The sequence below is a fragment of the Phaseolus vulgaris genome, chromosome 8 (assembly GCF_000499845.2).
Source record: "Phaseolus vulgaris cultivar G19833 chromosome 8, P. vulgaris v2.0, whole genome shotgun sequence".
NCBI classification, from domain to species: Eukaryota; Viridiplantae; Streptophyta; class Magnoliopsida; order Fabales; family Fabaceae; genus Phaseolus; species Phaseolus vulgaris.
The window spans coordinates 4,462,914-4,470,252 of NC_023752.2; the positions used below are offsets into that span (position 1 = coordinate 4,462,914).

The 7,339-nt window shown below is 26.3% G+C and overlaps 1 pseudogene; it reads right to left on the reverse strand.

The window, feature by feature from the left end:
- Positions 1-3,189: 3,189 nt before the first annotated feature.
- On the reverse strand, positions 3,190-5,766 carry LOC137827224 (transcription factor NAI1-like; annotated as a pseudogene).
- Between the last annotated feature and the right edge of the window lie 1,573 nt (positions 5,767-7,339).

Below are 7,339 nucleotides of genomic sequence, written 5' to 3' on the forward strand. Positions count from 1 at the left end.
ACAAGTCGTGACATAAATTAAAGAATTTCAGTCGTCACATAAATTTAGGCAATGATCAAAAGAAAACTATCTTAACATTGATTTCTTGAAATAATAGAAAATCTTTATTATTTCTTAATTGAAGATAATAATTTCGGATATGACATCATGGATCAAGTTCAACAAATAAAAATAGTCCTGATAAATTAAAAAAAATACATGATGTGTAGGAATTTTATTTAAAATTCTTATTATATATATATATGTGATTTTTTAATAAATTGATTTTTTAAATTTCGTTTTGAATTATACAAAATATAATTAAAATCGTATTTTTTTATTCGAGTTCAATGTAAATCATTTGTGACAAATTCGTATATGATAAATACAATTTCTTCTAATTTTATAAAATAGTATATCATATTAGTAATTTACTTTCAATTAACCAATTCTGAAATTAAAAAAATATACCAATTTTTAAGAAAATTGATTTTAAATTGAACTACTTTCCAAAATAAAAAGCATTTGGAATTTGAACATTTAAAGTTACATTATTGCTAAGATACATAGCATTTAATTTTGGAAGCATATGTGTCAATGTGTCATATCATCTTTGTTCACACTGTGAGTTCCCACTGCTCACATGCTATCCATAAAACACCTGTCTTATATAGAACATAATGCATTTAAGACATTTTATTAGACATTTTACCAACTATTTGTACATCTATTGATGGTTTTAAGATGGGAACACATTTAAGAACTAAGAACTTCTACCACATTAATTATTCATTACAAACCCAACAAATAACTTATTTATAACACTTTTTAATTTTAGTTATAAATCTTCACTTATCAAGCCATCTTATGACATTAGTAGTTTCCACCTTCATACCAAAATACAATTGTTCTGAATTTTGGTAGATTAGTTACAATTTTATTTTTAATACACATGTGAAAGACTTAAGAAAATTATATTTAAATTGTTTTTGAGATTTGAATCTTAAATAATTGTGATGCAAGTTTATTATTATTTAGAAATAAAATCAAAAGAAAATTTAATTAATATTCTTTAATTATTTAAAATGTTTTTAGAAAATAAAATTATAAAGTTCTAAAGTACAGAATACCTAAATGATTAATTTTAATAATAGTATTTAACATCAAAACATTTATATATGATTTAACAACTATAGAAGAATAATTAACATTATCTTTTATATTAATATTTTTTAAATTTTTTATTTTTATCTTGTTTATAAATTAATCTTAATATATAAAAAATTGATTTATCTTTTTAATTATAGAGAAACTTGTTGCAATTTTGTTATGATTTTTTTTATTTGTATTTGTTTTTGTCTAAAACAAGATTCAGATAACTATTCTTTATTATTTTCAATCGGTCGGTCACTTTTCTTCCTTCCACTTAACTCAACAACTTTCACCTCATCTTAGTCAATCATCAATCATTTACTTCAGTCAAACTCTTCCTTTCTTCGTAGGCTCTCAGTCGGGATAACACCTGCAAAAATGTTCTATTGATCAAGTAAGCGTTTGGTGCAATTAATATGTGATAATTTGTATATTTTTCTCGAAACTTTTGTGATTATTTATATTATTATTATGGACCATTATATATTATTGGGTCAGATTTGTGTTTTGAATCGTCATTAAAAACATATTACATAATATTTACTTGCTGCTTAGGCTCGTTAATTTTCTTATAAGAATTTAGACTTTAAGATTTATGATTTAGAGTTTATTGATTAACACAACCGAATATCGAAGTATTTAAAATTTGTATGGTTCCGACCGATTGTGTTGCAAGTGAACGAAGAATATAAAATATTTTAAATGCTTATAGTTTTAATAGTTACAAGAAGTAAGAAATTTGTAATTTTGCTATAGAAATTAGCGTGATTACATTGTTGTGGAACTTGGTTCCCTATTACAAGAAGAACCGTTAACAAGTGAAAACAAACTTTCTTTATCAACTTATATATAAATTGGACATATCCTAAAGTTTATCTAATTTTCATGTAAAGATTAAATGCAAGATTGAGGGTCACAAGATAATCAAATACCCTCTTTTCTTTTTCAAATGTTTTGTTGGAAATATTTTTACTTTTAAAATTTAAAAAAACATAATTTTTTTATTATATATATATTATTTTTAATTAGTAACTATTAATGTTTCAATTACTAATTATTTTAGATTTTAAATTAATTTTTAATTAAATTAGTGATTACTTTAAAATTTAAAATTTAAAAAATAATTAATAATTAATAGTATTAAATACTAATTTAAAAATTATTTTAAATATTCATAATATTTTAATTTATAAAATAATATTTAATAATTATTAATTATTTTTTTATCTTTAAATTAGTTTTTGTATTATATTTTTTTTATATTTGAAGTTTCCTTTGTCTATTTGTCTCTTATAACGAGACAAAATTTTAACATCTTTAATCCACCACTTCTTGAATTTAATTCATTTATTCTCTATCAAAAATATAATATATAATATTTGTTTCCTCACTTCCCTTTATTTCTTCTCACCTCCATCATTTTCCATATTCCACATATATCAAACAATGAGTTAGATATTTTTTATAGTAACGTTTTGATTTTTTCTACACCACATCCATTTTCTTCTTCCTTCACTGTTACAATTATTCCTTCTTCTTTTTCCTTTTAACAAAACCATTTTCCAGGCATCTAAACATTTCATACTTAAATCATAACATTACATTTAATAATTTAATAATACTTTTTATTTAATAAATTTGTTTATTGTTTTTTAATCATATTACGCGTCTATGTTCCTACTGGAACGATTACACCCATTAAGACTTTTTAAGTATAATTATTAAGAATATTCGTTTCTAAAATAGTTTTATTCTTAAATAAAAGAATATCGAAACAAAAATAAATCAGAAAAATTAAAAATAATACTTCATTGAGGTCTTAACATCGGTTAATTTAAAATTTATTTAAATAACTAAAATTACATAATTATGGATCAAAGGAAGTATTTTGAATAAAGTATGCCCAAATTTGTTTTTTTATAATTACATCAGCACCAAATTACACACTAGACGAACCTTCCCCTAGTTGTTTTCTCTAATTCATAGCAGTCATAGTTGAAGACAGCATTTTTTATGTGCACAAACCTAAAGATCTCTTTACACTATGGGACATGAATATTAAAAAACATGTTCACAGGTTTCTATTGTTTTATAGGCAAAAACAAACCAAACCAAACCACCAAATCTCATCTTCTCATCAGTCAATCATACAGTAGAATCCAAAAACTTGATATATTTTTTTTTCTCAATAGTGTACAATCCCATAACTTGTTTGATGCACTAGCACAGATCACAAACTCACTGTTGCATGCCATACACATCCAAAAGATATTCTCTCAGATTCTTCACTAGCTCATCCGTGCTCATTCTGCATTCCTCATCCATCTGCATCATAGCAGAACATCACAAACCATGCATTTGCATAATTCACATATGAGTGCATCTAATGAATAATTATCTGGGTTCATGGACTGTGTTTGATATATATATACCTGAGCAATGATGTGGATTATAAGAGTAGAAGTGCCAAATGGTAACACGCTGCTACTGGTTGGAGAAAGATGGAACTTTTCAAGCAAGACAAGTATGTTGCAGATTATGTCCTTTTGCTTCTCACAATGGATTCTGATGAGTACTTCCTCATCAAGAACTCTTGCTTCAACTCAAACAGTGATTCTTTGTTGCTTTCACTAATATTGCTGCTGTTTTTATCTGAGGAGGCTTGAGATTTCATTACCAATGTTGATGAATGATGCACTACTCTTGTGTCATTGTTTTGATTTTCCAACTCTTTTACTCTCTCTTGAAGTTGCCTTGTGTAATTCACAGCTTCACGAAGCACATAAGCCTTGTCCATCTGCAAAGTTACCCAGAAAAAATCTTAGTTGATTGAAAATAACTAATACAACTTTTTTTTGTTCTAAAGAAAGTTGCTACCCTCATCTATAAAAATTGAAATATTCAAATTAATACTTGATAATCCTTTTCAAATTTAAGTGTTATACATTACAAAACAACAATAATGCATTGGAGATTCTAATTATAATAGTACTTCATGGGGAGTGGACCATGAAATTTTTTCTTTAATATTTTCTTCCTGTGTGATGATTAGTTTGCTGGTGTCATCTTTTTGAATACTATAATATTTCCCATTATTAGCAAAATAATGCTTCAGTGGTTCACTGCTTTATAAGTCTAAAATCTTATTTTAAAATATCAAATGAAAAAGTAGGACAACATGTTAAGGGATTCTTAAACCTAATCAAGCATAAGCAAAAAACACCAAATATTTTTATTAATTCAAAAGTTAACTGATAATACAGGAAAACTGTTTTAATATTAAATAATAAGATGTGTCAATTATGTGTTTAGGATTTAGGGTAAAAAAATATGTTTTCTAATTCTAAAGTTCAACATTTTTCTATCCAAAAGGTGTATTGAAAATATATAAAATAAATCGATATCATCATATTTATCACTTTATATTATTTCAAGAGAGCAAGTTTAGTTCATGCAAAAGAGAATAATGAGGGAGATAAAGGTGAGAAAGCAAATGCCAAGAAACAAACATGAAAAATAAAAATTATCTTACTTTTTTTTATATAAAAATAACTACTAGCTAGACTTCTTCTTAAATGAGTTGACTTCATATATATATATATATATATATATATATATATATATAAATGAAAATGCAAGATTGATGAAACCATATAATTCTTAACATAATAAAAACTGTGTCTTTCATGGATTGAAAAAAATATCCTTCTGACCAACACAAGTTATAGCAAATAAAAACACAGAAATCTTTATAAAACATTCATATAAAAACCCATTAAATAGTCATAAAAAAACATATTTTTATGCATTTGATGAAAGGAAATCATTTTAAATTTTTTTATAATACTGAATGACACTTGTGGAAAAAAATATGAATAAGTTCAGTGTATGGTAATTGACCCTCTTGAGTCCAGGAATGGTTGCTGAAAGTGCTATGATGCTCCCTGTCAGTTCCTGTCTCCTTTTCCTCTCAGCAATGATGTGATGTTGTGTCTCAGAGGGCCTTCTGACCCTCTTTCTTGGCTGATCCATGAATGGTTCAAATTCATCAGCTCCATCTTTCACCACAGCACCCCTTTTGCTGGAAGATCCCTGCAGTGATGAACCAAGCTTTGGGGAAGGCTTATGAGGTATGATTGGTTCAGCAGATGAAGTATCAAAGGAGAGAAGGTATGTGGTGTGTGATGATGGTGGCAATGTTTTCAAGGACTTGATGGAGTTGGAACTGTAGCTTTGTGGAGAGTGTCACCAATTGGCTCATCAAAGGACACACTGCTGTTGGTGGGACTGAGATTCTCTGCTTCAGGTGACAAATTTTGTGGCTCCTCAAGGATCTCTCTTAGGAACTGTTGTTCATCAAATGAACCATTGCTATCACTCAACACAGCATCATAATCTTCCATTTCCTGTGACAACTAAGAAGAAAAATAAGTTCTGGTTTGTTCATGGATAGTAAGATGTGCATACTGAGAAATCCAGAAAATGAAATTGAATGTGGTTTAAGGGAGGTTTTACCAAATTGGAAATCCAATTCTCCAATGAATCCTCCATGTTTTATGGATATGAGAACTCTTGTGGTTGGTTGTGTGAATCTGATAGAGAGTAGCACTTGCAACTTCTATAGGAAATTGCATTGTATATAATGGAACAAGTTTCAGCTTTTATATATGATAATTTTGTATTTTAGGGGGTGTTTTTTTTCTCTCTCTCTCACCTTTCATGCAATTATTAGCTTATGAGAAATAAATACTATTTTTTCTCTCTCTCGGACAGACACCTTTCATGCAATTATTAGTCATGGGAAATTAGTACTACTTTCCAGCAAACTCTTGTTAACAAAAAAAAAAACAAAAACTGTGCACTATATAATTTTTTGCATCATTTTCATGTGAGAAAAAGCTCTAAAATTAAAATTAAATATTATACAAGAGATTGAATCTTAAAAAAAGTATTTTAATAATTAAATTAAATTTTAAGTTGTAAAAAGTTGAAATATATTTTTTTTATAAAAGTGTCAAGTTATGAAACATTATTATTGAAACAAGATTTATAAACGTATAGTGATTTAGTTAGATGTATCATATTTATTACCCATCAAAAATTATATCAAATATAATGAAATCCTTTTAATACAGTTTTTTTTATCAATAAATAAATAAATAATGTTTTAAGATACTCCAATTATAATAACTATTAATTATTGTGTTGTCTAACCTGAGTGATTAGAAGGTTGAAAGGTGGAAAATAAATATAAAATTAAATTAAAGTCCATTAAATAAGTTTAAATACGGGTAATATGTTTAATAATATAAGGTTTAAAAAATAAAAGTTCAATTAGGTCTAAAACCTGATAAGAAAGTACTATAAATAGGTTATCAACCCAAGAGGTAAGTAAAGTGGATTTTATCTGAGAATTAACTAAAATCGATTCTGACTTTATCATCGGAGTCGTCTCTTGCAGATACACATATCTACCCAAAAGCTGATACTGAGACTAGAGACTTGAGAGTTCTAGTTGATCTAGTCCAACAAATGAAAATCCATAATTTATATCTAAGTCCAAACTCAAATCATTGAAAAGTGTAACTGAAAGCCCACCTCAAACTAGAAGATCCAAAAAAACGAGAAGTGAAAGAAAAAAAGTTATTTGTTTTTACAAGTAAGAACAACTATAATTTATGTATAATCTAAAAAAATAACCATCCTATCATTAATAATAGTCTCTAAACATTTATACAAAACACTTATACAACTCTTAACATTTTAGAAAACTTAGATATTGTTGATATAGAAAATTTATATAAAAAAGGAACACCAATATAATCACAAGTGAAATAGGGACATAAAATTCACAAAAAACGTGGGATCAAAGTACGTGCATAATGTTAACTATTTATTGGTTATTTAAGTGACTATTTTTGTTAATGTAAACATTTTACCATCTTTATATCTATGTATCCTGTTTGGTTGTGAAAAAAAAATAGTTTAAATTGTTTGACACGCAATAAAAAAAAAATTAAAAATTTGTAAGTTATTGTATTGTTTTTATATATTTTAACTCATTTTTATTTTTTGAATAAAATAAATGTAAATGTTAGTTTTTTTTTTCATCATCTCATCATGTATTTGATAACCAAAAAACTATAATACTAGTGGACATATGTAAATATTTCACATGTTAAATATTTAATAATTTATTCATTTTTAA